The 13752-nt window shown below is 44.8% G+C and overlaps 1 pseudogene; it reads left to right on the plus strand.

Annotated features, from left to right (window-relative positions):
* Positions 1 to 2024, plus strand: part of LOC138489396 (zinc finger protein 271-like) — a 37932-nt pseudogene extending 35908 nt beyond the window's left edge.
* Positions 2025 to 13752: the final 11728 nt, after the last annotated feature.

Consider the following 13752-nt stretch of genomic DNA (forward strand, 5'->3'; position numbering starts at 1 on the left):
GGGGGTAAAATGAGGATTAACAGCTCTGTGATAGAACTATTGTTCTTTAGGCTGTACAATGACATACAATGATAACGTGTACCTCTGCTTCTTTCAACAGAGAATAAGCAGCCATCAACAAATGCATGCTGGGAAGAAGTCCTACGAGTGCACTGAATGTCATATGCACTTTAATTGGGCGTCACTCCTGAGAAGACATCGGAGAACCCACACAGGGGAAAGACCTTACAAGTGCTCAGAGTGCCTGCAAAGCTTCACTCAAAGAGCACATCTGCACCTGCATCAAAGGATCCATACAGGAGAGAAGCCCTATGAATGCACAGAATGCAAGAAAAGCTTCAGTGACCCCTCAGCCCTGAGCAGTCATCAAAGGATCCATACTGGAGAGAAGCCCTATGGGTGCACAGAATGTGGTAAGCACTTTAATCGTGTATCAAACCTGATGGCTCATAAGAGATCCCACACTGGAGAGAAACCCTACCAGTGCACAGAGTGTGATAAAAGCTTCACTCAGAGATCACATCTGCAGGTCCATCTAAGGATCCATACTGGGGAGAAGCCCTATCAATGCGCAAAATGCAATAAAAGCTTCAGTCACCCCTCAGCTTTGAGCAGTCATCAGAGGATCCATACTGGGGGGCGGCTGTACCAGTGTTCAGAGTGTGTGAAAAGCTTCACTCAAAGCTCACATCTGCAGCAGCATCAGAGGATCCATACTGGGGTGCAACCATACCAGTGCACAGAGTGTGATAAAAGCTTCACTCAGAGATCACATTTGCACGTACATCAAAGGGTCCATACAGGAGAGAAGCCCTATCAATGCACAAAATGCAAGACAAGCTTCAGTGACCCCTCAGCCCTGCGCAGTCATCAAAGGATCCATACAGGAGAGAAGCCCTACCAGTGCTCAACGTGTGTGAAAAGCTTCACTCATAGCTCAGATCTGGTCAAGCATCAAAGGAACCATACAGCAGAGAAGCCCTATGGGTGTACAGAATGTGGTAAGCACTTTAATCGTGCATCAAGCCTGATGACTCATATGAGATCCCACACTGGAGAGAAACCCTACCAGTGTACAGAGTGTGATAAAAGCTTCACTCAGAGATCACATCTGCAGCAGCATCAGAGGATCCATACTGGGGAGCGACCATACCAGTGTACAGAGTGTGATAAAAGCTTCACTCAGAGATCACGTCTGCACGTGCATCAAAGGGTCCATACGGGAGAGAAGCCCTATCAATGCACAGAGTGCAAGAAAAGCTTCAGTGACCCCTCAGCCTTGAGCAGTCATCAGAGGATCCATACTGGAGCGCGTCCCACCAGTGCTCAACGTGTGTGAAAAGCTTCACTCATAGCTCAGATATGGTCAAGCATCAGAGCATTCATACTAAATGAGATTGAGGGCCTCTTAGACAATATTAATGTTCCAGCTGGAGCACCTGTATCAGACCTCCCTGTTTTAGATAAGCCGCGAGAAGCACCGAAGAGGACAACATGGAAGAACTCTGTGAAAACCCACCAAACACAATGATTTTTTCCTAAATCTAAACCATGTAAAGATACCACCAAATTACATAATTCTAAGACTGCAATCCTATTGTGACCCGAACACTGTCTAACCAAATGGGGAGGTGTAATGATGTCCTTCCAGTTGAGATGCATTGCACTCGGAAGGGTCCAGAGATTGTCCAGAAATCAACCATCTACTGGCCAATCAGAGACGGAAGACTCCTTGCAGGTCCCTTTTGTTATCTCTGAATGAATCAAAATGTCCAATCGCTTTGATGCAATAACTAATTTGGTCAAGACGCAGTGAACTGGCATAGCATACCCTAATCCAGATAATACTGTTGCCACCCCCATATTGAAACATGATGAACAAAATGGAAATCGAGTCCCAGACCCCTTGCGTTTAACACACAGTGGGGGGCTTCTTCCAGTTGCTTTATGTTAATGGCTGAAATTAGAAGTTTGCAACAATCTATTGGTTATTTAAATAAAGAGTTTGGTAAATTCAAGCAAAATCTTAAAAACCTAACTACTTTGATGAATGCACCTGTGGGTCGGCCACCACCTAGGTTTGCTGTGTCTACCCATTTATGGCTAACTAATCAAATGCCTGCTGCAAACGGAATCTGTTTTTCCAGGTGATTAAAAATCATATTAAAACCCATTCATCCCCAAACATGGGCCATGTGCCACCTAGTAATGATGTGGTAAAAGGCCCCAAAACCTCAGATGATGCACCTCATACCAATGTGGGGAATGGCTATCGGCCCTGGGGAGATTTGGGGAGATTGTATACCAAGTTTAGAGAAGACACACACCACTATTAACACCTCCTGATTATATGCATAGAGGAGGAGTATTATACATGACTAATGTACCAAAATTAATATCAGGATAACAGGAGGGGAGAGACAGTCTTATCAAAAAATGTATCTATTGGATACGCCATCAGAAACACTGCTTATCAACCATGTGAGAAGTAACCATTGAAGCTAGGAGTTTCAGGGGATAGTGGCTAAGATGACATCACAATTACCTTCTGTAATGAGGAACTTGTATAGGGGCTTCTATCAATTGACCTCCACACTATTCCTCCAGCAGGTCTTCACATTGAGAGGAGAGATTGATCCCCAGTTGATTTAATCCACCCAGAACCAATTCCCTTCAACATTGTATGAGTCTGTGTTTGGCATCCACCTCCCCGCTTGCCCAACCAAGATCTGATACCCTTCAACATCGCATGAACCAGTGTTTGGCATCCTCCTCCCCACTTGCCCAACCCAGACTTGATACTCTTCAACATCGCATGAATCAGTGTTTGGCATCCGCCTCCCCGCTTGCCCAACCCAGATCTGATACTCTTCAACATCGCATGAATCAGTGTTTGGCATCTGCCTCCCATTTGCCCAACCCAGATCGGATACCCTTCAACATCGCATGAATCAGTGTTTGGCATCCGCCTCCCCACTTGCCCAACCCAGACTTGATACTCCTCAACATCGCATGAATCAGTGTTTGGCATCCGCCTCCCCACTTGCCCAACCCAGACTTGATACTCTTCAACATCGCATGAAGCAGTGTTTGGCATCCACCTCCCCACTTGCCCAACCCAGATCTGATACCCTTCAACATCGCATGAATCAGTGCTTGACATTCCCTTCCCCGCTTGCCCAAACCAGACTTGATACTCTTCAACATCGCATGAATCCGTGTTTGGCATCCACCTCCCCACTTGCCCAACCCAGATCTGATACCCTTCAACATCGCATGAATCAGTGCTTGACATTCCCTTCCCCGCTTGCCCAAACCAGATCTGATACTCTTCAACATCGCATGAATCCGTGTTTGGCATCCACCTCCCCACTTGCCCAACCCAGATCTTATTCTCTTCAACATCGCATGAATCAGTGTTTGGCATCCACCTCCCCACTTGCCCAACCCAGACTTGATACTCTTCAACATCGCATGAATCAGTGTTTGGCATCCACCTCCCCACTTGCCCAACCCAGATCTGATACCCTTCAACATCGCATGAATCAGTGCTTGACATTCCCTTCCCCGCTTGCCCAACCCAGATCTGATACTCTTCAACATCGCATGAATCCGTGTTTGGCATCCACCTCCCCACTTGCCCAACCCAGATCTGATACCCTTCAACATCGCATGAATCAGTGCTTGACATTCCCTTCCACGCTTGCCCAACCCAGACTTGATACTCTTCAACATCGCATGAATCAGTGTTTGGCATCCACCTCCCCACTTGCCCAACCCAGATCTGATTCTCTTCAACATCGCATGAATCAGTGTTTGGCATCCGCCTAGCCGCTTGCCCAACCCAGATCTGATACCCTTCAACAACGCATGAATCAGTGCTTGACATTCCCTTCCCCACTTGCCCAACCCAGATCTGATACCCTTCAACATTGCATGAATCAGTGTTTGGCATCCACCTCCCCACTTGCCCAACCCAGATCTGATACTCTTCAACATTGCATGAATCAGTGTTTGGCATTTCCTTCCCCATTTGCCAATTCTTTGTAATACTATTGAATGAACACAAGAGAGGGATCTTATGAAGGAGTTGAATGTGGTGTCTTGGAACACAACTGGCCGGCGCAAACATCGGTGCGACCTTGATTGGATTGAATTTATATTGTTTGAGATGGCCCATGTGTTACGTCCCTCAATGAATAATAGGTGTTTGAGATTGGAAGACTGACCTCAAGAATATTATTCTGTTAATTTATCATAAAATCCATGTTATTTAAATTGTTTCTAACGCTCAACATCCTGATCTTAGTGTCATATGGTGTTCATATGAAAGGGTCACTTCTAGTGTTGCTCCCTTTTTTACCAAAAATCATAAAGCAGTGACCTCAATCCAACTGAAGAGGGAGTCCTGGTTTGACAAGGATTGCATGAAGAAAGAAAATGAACTAGTTGCTGCACTAGAAATCTGTAGTCCAATGGATACTGACGCAGTACCCCTTTTCTGTTGGGACGGGTGTTAGACAAGGGTGTATTCTAGCCTCCACCTTGTTTAATGTGTTATTTAATTGAGTGCATGATATACCCTGTCACACACACTTCTGACATTCCCAGCATAGGTTGAAAAGATTCCATTGCAAATGTTTGAGGGTGATGGGGTCCTCATTTCCTGCACTCCAAGTGGCCTAATTGAACTTAAAGAGCATTTTGTCAAGTAACACAATTAACACAGATGAGACCAAATTGTGTAGGTGTGGGGAAAAGTCTAGATCCCGTTCCTGCATGAAAATATGTATAAGGGAAACGAGAATCGAGGATGTCCCTTTCTTTGATTACCTCAGAATCAGGTTTGGGTGAAACATGAATTATGAAAACCATATTGCTAAAGCCAACCTGATCCTAAGGAAAAGGAGCAGTGCAATCTTTACCTTTTGCAAATCTTATAGTAAAAATATTCTCCTCTCGGCTTTGATAATCTATCAAATGTAGACCCTATCAGCGCCGATACTCGGTGCAGAATTGTTGGGGCACTGAAACATCTCTAGACTGAGCGTGATTGAAAACTCTTTTATAATAAAGCTGTTCACAGTCGTTGTTAGGCAGAAACCTGTGCAGTTCCCTTGGGGAACACTGCAAAAGATTTAAGACTACAGGTATAGCAGTAAACCCACTTGGTAGCAGTCCGCACCACCCAGATTTACCTGGTAGCTGTGGCTGAGCAGTCAGACTTCCCTCAAGAAGAGTTAGGCAGTATGTAAAGTATACACAATAGGTACTCCAATACAATAGCACAAGCAAACACTGACCAGAGCTTGGTTTCAAAAGTATATAGTTATTTATTTATTAAACACACATAAGTTGAAATCACTCTAGCAAAATATAGTAAAAACACTCCAAACACAGTTATAATGAAAGCAGTTTCAACCCTTACTCCTATCTAGACAACTCTAAGTTAACACCACATAATTAAAACAGAGGTGAGCGCTTAACGTTAGATGACACTCTAGTAGGTTCAAGAAAGGGATAAAAAGAAACAGAAATGGGTTAAACACACCACTCTAAGATCCAGAACACTGGCAATAGGCTCAAGGAAGCACAAAGTCACAGGTGAGCAAAAGTCACTAGGCAGGGCCCACTCTTAGAGTAGCCGGAGCGAAAAATGTGCCCAAGATCACACTGTTATTAGGGATTCAAAGTCTTGCAAAGAGTTAGAAGGAGTTTAGAGTGGCTTAGAAAGTTTAGCCAGGGTGTCCCAGGCACTCCCAGGTTCGAAAGCCGGGGGCTAAATCTACCCCGTACAGTCGGTGGCAAGGGAAGCCAGGCGGAACACGGTACCTTAAGCGGAAAGGATCCTCCAGCGGTGGCAGTTGTTCCAGGCAGTGGCAGCAAGGCTCGACGTCGGTCAGGGGAGAAGAAGTTCTCGCTGAAGAGCAGAAGAAGAAGGTCGTTGCACTGCCCGGGAAGAAACCAGCCGCGGAGTCTTCCGGTTAAAGGGTTGTACCGACTTTCGCGGTTAGGGGTAAAAGTGTGGTAGTCCGGTTGCCGGGGTGCTTGGCACGGGCAAGGCGGCCACGAGATACCTCGAGAAGCGAAAAGAAGGCGAAAACTGGTTGTCCCCACCAGTCAAGGGAAGGAGCCACTCCGTTAAGAGTTCTCCTCGGTCGTCGGGAAAAGTGGTGAGACGGTTCAGCAGGGCTCCACCGGGTGGTGTCGTCGAAGCAGGTCGGCTCAGCTCTTCCCTCGTCGGATTCTTGGTCCTGTGGCGACTTCTGAAGTTCCAGTCCCCAAAGCCCTGCTTTTATGCAGCAAACCCCCATTCACCCAGCCTAGCTGTCACTCAAACATGCTAAGTGGTGAGCCGGCCGGCTCACCACTTGGGCCAAACAGGACGGAGTGCGACTTGGGTTACCAAGGTAACTCAGTCCAGGGTGCCTAAATCCCCCTCCACCCCTCCTAAGTACCCCAGACAGAGTGGCACCACTTTGGAGGGCTTCTGTGGAGAAGCCCGCCAAAAAGTGGAACAAAGGGCTCCACTTTGGGTCAGAGTTACAGAGGCGAACGCCAACGCCATTTTAGAATCAAGTTTTGGCAAAAAGTCCCAACCGGAGTTATAATAATAAATATATAAACCGGCGGTATGTTTAAGGCTACCGTAAATAAATAATTAAATGTGTTAGCCTAAAACAATGGGAAATCCCATAGGGAAATATTCGCGGTCGAATATAAAAAGTAGTTTCCACTGCCACCAGCCAAAACTCGATCAGGGGGGACGGAGACGTGCCCCCTCGACTAACAGACCCTGGGGCAATCGAATTGCCCCAGCCAGTACGTCCACAATATGATGGTTTGTACTGGTTCTGTTCAGGATTCAAGACTAGCAAAGTCTTTGGTGACTTTACATGCCCTGGGAGACAGTAGTCAGACCCAGGGTATGGAGTCTATGTTGGGGAGTCCCTAGGACACCCCTGGGTCACGGCACAGAGGGTGCTGTGTAACCCATATCACAAAAATACATGAGGCCCTATGGAGTAAAAGACCCCATAGCCCATTCAACACAAGGTTTAACCAAGAAAACACACTTCAACAGGTCCAAGAGTGAGGGTAAAAGAGTCTCACTCTTGGCAGGAGAAAAAAAAGAAACCCCAGAAATCCAGCAAAGCTCCTGGGGGACTCACTAGGTAGGGAAATGCAGCCTAAACAGAGAATTCTCCCTAACAGTCGTCGTCCCCCAGCATGCTAAATATCCCACTACATCTAGAACATGGCTACCATCTATTGGCGTTCATATCCAATTGAAACCAGTGCTCTATTGGCTTCGCGTTTGATCCACCAATCTACGTATGATTAAATATAGGTAAGCCCTGTTTGATCTGCTGGGGCAGCAACATGCAAGTTCCCTCCCATGGGGTGAACACCTAAGGGATCACGTACACAGGGTTCATCTGGGGGAGCTCTGGTTAAATCCCTCTGAGGTCACCCTGAAAAGTAGACAAACTGTCATCCAAGCACATGTAGAGTGGCCCATGGGCAAGAACGTCAACAAGTGTATGGCTCTGGCAACAGACTATTCTCACTTAAATATCACACAAGCGCATCTGTGCTTCATTAACGATCCATTCAAAAGGTCCTTATACAGAAAATTGCGACTGAGCACTTTGCCGAAAGTCTTATTTAAGTCTTTTTGAAATAAGGACCAGTCAGATCGATGTCCAGCTTCTTCTGAAGCGGTCGAAAACTTACAACAGTTTCTCTTTCTGTGCCGTAGGGATAAAGGCGGGAGCAACAAAAATGTAAACGTATATTTAAGTAATAGAGGAATACAGTCTCCCAATGAGGCAGACGCTCTGTGCAAGAAATTGAAAGACATAGATGGAATCTTTGCCTATTTGGCCCAGGCCTGGTGGATAAGATGTAGGATCTTGGCATTGTCATGAGCCATTATGGACCGAGAAAGAATGAATTATAGTGCCTAGTTGCAACTCGATAGCAGACTATTATGCGGTTAGGTTTTCCTCTCCACTGCTGTACCTAATCCTTTTTCTTCTAATTAAATTGAACCTTGAATACCGCAATCTGATATTACTCTGCAGTTTTCTAGTAATGACATATAATAATTGGTGTGATTGATTGTGTATTACACATGGAAAATAGTTCAACTAGGTCATTAGTTTTATTGTTGGTTTAATTATTCATCTATTTACATGTATTTTGATTACTAGAATTTGATGTCGTTTCGCTTTATAGCCACTTATGAATTATGATACCTAGTCTGATTACCCATTCTATTAGCCATATGGGCCTCATTATGAGTTTGGCGGTACGGTGGAGGAAATACCTCCAGCTAAATGTTGGTGGAATTTGCACTGGTACGATTAGCGTCAGCAGTAATTCCGCCGAAATCCCCATGGAGTCATATGGACTCCATAAATGAGGACTAACACCGCCATACCACCACTTGTAATCCAACGGTAATTATGCCAGGCCAAGTGGTGGCTATGGTAAATATGTTTGATTTACCACCAAGATACCACCAAACTCATAATGAGGCCCATGTCTTATGACTTTTCTTCTGTCTTTTTATCGGTATGTGTTAGGATTTTAAAATCTTTTATTCAATGCCTTTTATTTCTATTCTGTACTTTTATTGTTACTTAAAACCAAAATAAAGTTTAAAGAAGAAGATCTATGTTTTCCATCAGGAGAAACGGGCTGTAGCCACCAGAGGCGCTATCCAACATCTCCTATAGCGCTTGCCCAGGTGATGCTCCTTTACCTTTGAAATTGAATCACAATTTGAATGTGATTTTGCTTAACAGACATCAGTCACTGGCCACTAATTATGAGCCACTTTTTACATGCTATTACTATTGTGTTAATTGGCGCCGGCAGGGGCTTTACATGTCTGGTAATGTCATACTAGTCTGCGCTATCAGTTTGGTAATGATAGCTCCATCAATATAAGTCCCCACCTGTTTCTGGAAACCTGCTTGATATTTTGTAGTGATGTTATTACTCTTAGCCCAGGTAGTTGGGTCCTTTAGTATGAGTGATGCAAGATCTTGCATCTAGAAAGGCTATTGGCATTTAGCTGCTAGCCTGTAGCCATTGGCCTGTGGCCATTGGCCTGTTGCTGCTAGCCTGTAGCCATTGGCCTGTTGCTGTTAGCCTGTAGCCATTAGCTTGTAGAGTCTTGGATCCCCCTGGTTTGCCTTTTTGAAAATCATGACCAGCAAAGATACAGTCCAGGTCCGGCTAGAATTAAGGAAGATATAATCTTACAGAACATAATTGCAAGGCTCTCGTCCCATTCCATAGCATATCTTCTCATGATAATGTTTGCCGTTCATTGGGTCCTGGTGCTCTGGAGTCCTTTAACTTCTCAATCACCTCTGCTATATGGCAGGATGAGAAGAAGCCCTCCCACTTGGTTAGCTTTCAACATGGGTATTGCTGTTTAACCCTTTTCAAAATAAAGGAATGATTTTTGATGTAATTTACCCATGTCCCTTTCATATGAGGTTTACTTGCGAAAAGCAAAGTTCAATATTATTAGTCCATTTTGAAGAATTTCAAGCATGCACCTCCAAATGTCCCAATGCTAATCTGTTTATATCATGTATCCCAGTTTCTCTAGGTCTGCTCTTGCCTTACATTGCAGGGAGCAAAGCAAGGATTTGTTGAGCAGGAGCTAAAAACAGCTCTTGGGGATCGGCATCACTGAGTAAACAGGAGCTACCTATGTATTAACTCCAGGGAACAAGGAGTTAATACATAGCACACCACTGATCTAATTTCCACTTCAGAGACAAACTATAACCTTTTGTCCATTAAATATCACCCAGTACGGTTAAAGGTTCTTCTAGATGTTTCCCAAAGTCCCCCTAGGCACATCCCTAAAGACACAGAGTTAATGTCCCATAGGGCACTTGTTCCGGGAAGCAAAGGTAGCCCATGGCAGCTGTTGCTGTCAAGCTTCTGGCAGTTTCAAACCCTGCATTGTCCCACTTCTTCCAATTTGTTCTCAGTAGAGTTACCTACAGTCCTTAAAGTTGTATAAGTTCATCCACCTTCCTTGACTCACAGCAAGTCTCATGTCAGTCTTGGATGATCCCAGGTGTATTATTGATGGGTTGTTGCGGTGCTGCTGTTAGATCTTTTGGCAGCCTTCGACACATCAACCATGGTATCAGGGATGCTGACTGCAGGAGGCAGAAATTGGTGGCAAAGCACTGACTTGTATTATGTTTCTCGCTAACCAACAGAAGTCAGTAATGTTGAGCCCTTGCACCTCTAGCCCCACTGTGCTTAACTGCGGTGTTCCTCAGGGCTTATCTCTTATCACCCATTTATTTGTTTCTAACCCTATAAGGAGCTGTGTGCCAGTGGTCCTACTCTATATGGACACCTACCCGGGCCTCGAATGAGACATTGCAGCACAATTTACAGGCAATGAGCAAACAATGGATTAAACTCAACTCTCAGAAGACGGATATGGATCATAGGTGGCCCTCGAAGATTAATGGAACCAGTCTTTCTGGCCAATCTCCACAGGGAAATCCCTTCTCCAGCCTCTTGTGTAAATAATTTAGACTATAAAGTTGAAAAGTCTTTGGGCCTCATCACGAGTTGGGCAGTTGCCCTTAAATGCGGCAGTAACGCTATTACCAACCCATTTAAGGGCTAGCCCTATTATAAGTTGGGCGGTAAGTGGGAGTTTTACTGCCAGCTTTTTGCTGGAGGTAAAAATATCCCCTTACCGCCCGTTTTGGGTGCTTGTAGAGCAGCGCTAATTGCGCCGGCTCTAATAGCACCATTAAAACCCACATTGGGTCCAATTGACCCAATGGGTAATGGGGCATAACCGCTCAAACGCTAGTCGTGATCCGGCGCAAATGACGAGTAGCGGTAATGCTACTTGCGTTGGCGGTATCCCAGCGGTATTATCACCGGCATAATGCCAACCTTGTGATGAGTCCCCTTATCTTTGCCTCAAGTCCTGCAGAAGGGTTCAGATATCCCCTGTAATTAGACAGCTCTACTTACTTGACTGTAAAGCTGTATTGACACTGGGAGTATACCTAGACTCCTCACTATATATGACCAGGCAAGTAAGCGCAATCACATCAGCAAAAAACCTAAACAGACTTGAAGTCACTCAGAACAATGCTCTCCGGGCCGCTCTCAGCATCCCAAGAAGAGAGCACATCTGCCATGCCAGACACTCAGCCCAATGGCTCCCGGTCAAAGAGCGGATCACGCTCAAAATCCTCACACACAAATGCCTCTCTCTCTCCGCCCTGTCCTATCTATCAGAGACCATCTCCAAACCCTCCTCCTCCTGTCCCACCAGAACGCAATACACCAACTTACTCTACATCCCACGCATCAAAAAAGCCAAAGCCAGTGGCCTAAACTTCCCCTACATTGTCGCCAAGACCTGGAATGCCCTTCCTGCAGACATTAGAGCGGAAATCTCACTCCCGAGATTTCGTAGGAAACTGAAGACCTCTTTCCTTGCCCAATAAGATATGTCAATCGCCAATCTATGTAAATACACTGCATCGCAAATTTGTACAAATATCATATCTACCACTGTAAATAATTTATTGTATGTGAACTATGTATTCTATGTAACTAACATATGTCTGTAACAAGCGCCACGATGCCCCCGGACTGACGTGCGCTCTACACATCTGAATAAATAAATAAATACTTCTAGTAGTGATTATCTTCAAGGCGCTTTGTATCAATCACAGAGGGTTTTTTGGAAAGGATCCCGCATTTATCATTGAGAAATTGAAGAACTACATTCCCTCCACTCTCTATTTTCCAGAACATTCCTTATGCTCCAGATTTCCAGCTTTGCCAGGGAGGGAATGAGTGGAATCACTTACTCTGTGAAGCCCACTTTCCTTTTCAGAAGGCCTTCAGGACTTGGCTTTTCCCTCTTAATGGACATATTGACATGCTTTTCCTTCAGTCTCCGGTGCAGAGAGACGTGTGGGTATTAGAACCATCTATAAAACCCCTCTCAAGTGACAAATTACTGCTCCTCCTACTAGGCACTAATTGCAAGCATACCTAACAGCAGCTGGCCAGATGTGTATCCCAAAAGTAAGGACGGCTGCCAAGAGCTGACTCCAGGTACAGACCATGGTTCAGAAACTGAATATACATATAGTAGAACATCTTGATTGCCAAGAAAATACTGATAATAATGTGTTGTCTTTACCAAAAATGGAAACCTGGAGAGAGTAGAGACAGAGATGGATGAACAGAAAGAAGGTGAAAAAAGGACTGTGAGTTAGAATGAGTAAAAGAGAAGAGCAGAGTGAAAGAGGAGTGAAAGAGGAGTGAAAGGGGAGTGTAAGAGGAGTGAAAGAGGAGTGAAAGAGGAGTGAAAGAGGAGTGAAAGGGAAGTGGGAGGGCCCAGTGAAAGGAATGAGCGGAACATTAGCCCCACATGAGACACAACAGAACATTCCCTCTTAAATTGACATTCCGTCATCACATTTCTTCTGCTTTTTAGCATTTTTATAAGCCGGGACCCTCCCCCTCTAAACATGGCGATACTTCTACCTCTCAGATTTAGCCCCAAAATCTCCTGGGACATCCATTCAGTTTTTTCAACACCTATTGATAACTTAGCAGTTAACATGTTATGGTCACTGTACTGAGTCTCCTGAATTTTAATTTCAGCTCAGCGATCAAACATGTCCCTGGAGAGGGCAAGGGCATCCGTGATTGAACTGGAGGTTCCACTTTTCCATGTGGCTGCTGGATACAGATCCCCTTAATTCAAACTCCAGTCCTCGGAATAGGCAAAGGCATCAATGATTGAACTGGAGGTTCCACTTTTCCATGTGGCTTCTGGAGGCAGATCCCCCTTAATTCAAACTCCAGAATAGTTCAACCATTTTAACACATTATCAAAGGCCACAGAATGTTCATACATAGAGGCACAAGGAAGTAAACAATACGAATTTAGATCACCTGCCATCACCAGCCCCTGCAAGCCCTGCACGGGCATACCCTTCAACACTCTGTCCAACAAACATGCAAGGAAGTCATCCAAGTTAGGACACGGAGGGTTCCAGTATGGATTAACTAGTGTGGGAAATTGCCCAATCTCATCTACCTGCAAAAATAGTCAGGTTGCTAGGATACCTTGGTAGGTAGATGGTATGACTTCTAACTGCTTTATTATTGAATTTCTGGTGGCAATAAGTAAGCCCCCGGACAGCATGGGAGGCCATTTGCTGTAGTATTGAAATTCTGTCTATTTTAATACCAGCAGTCAGTCAGGTCTCCTGCAACATACCCAGGACAAAATCGCCAAATATATGGGCCCTGGTCACATTATTCCTAAAACTTTTGAAACCCTTTTGTGTTCCAACTTATCAATGACACATAATGTTTAGTTAAAGTGTCAGATTTCCCACAATTTCTTAAAGACTTGGGTCAGCATATCAGGGAGCAGGGACCACATATCATTCTTAGAACCTTGCTGAACGGGCGTTAGTTTTGACCCTCCCTCCACATTTACTCTTGCCATTACATAAATGTTCTATGGTTCCAAACGAGCCTCCAAAGGGTCATCCCACCCCTCCCGATACTTCTATTTCCATTTGAGACCCCCCATTTTATTTGGAGCAGAATGAGAGATTTCATAACCCAGTCTTTGAAACTGTTCAGATACTTGTTATAGGGTATCTGCCCCAATTTTACATTTGAGACCAATTTCTAAAACATTTG

This window comes from Ambystoma mexicanum, chromosome 9, assembly GCF_040938575.1.
Source record: "Ambystoma mexicanum isolate Mex_15411 chromosome 9, UKY_AmexF1_1, whole genome shotgun sequence".
In the NCBI taxonomy this organism is placed as follows: Eukaryota; Metazoa; Chordata; class Amphibia; order Caudata; family Ambystomatidae; genus Ambystoma; species Ambystoma mexicanum.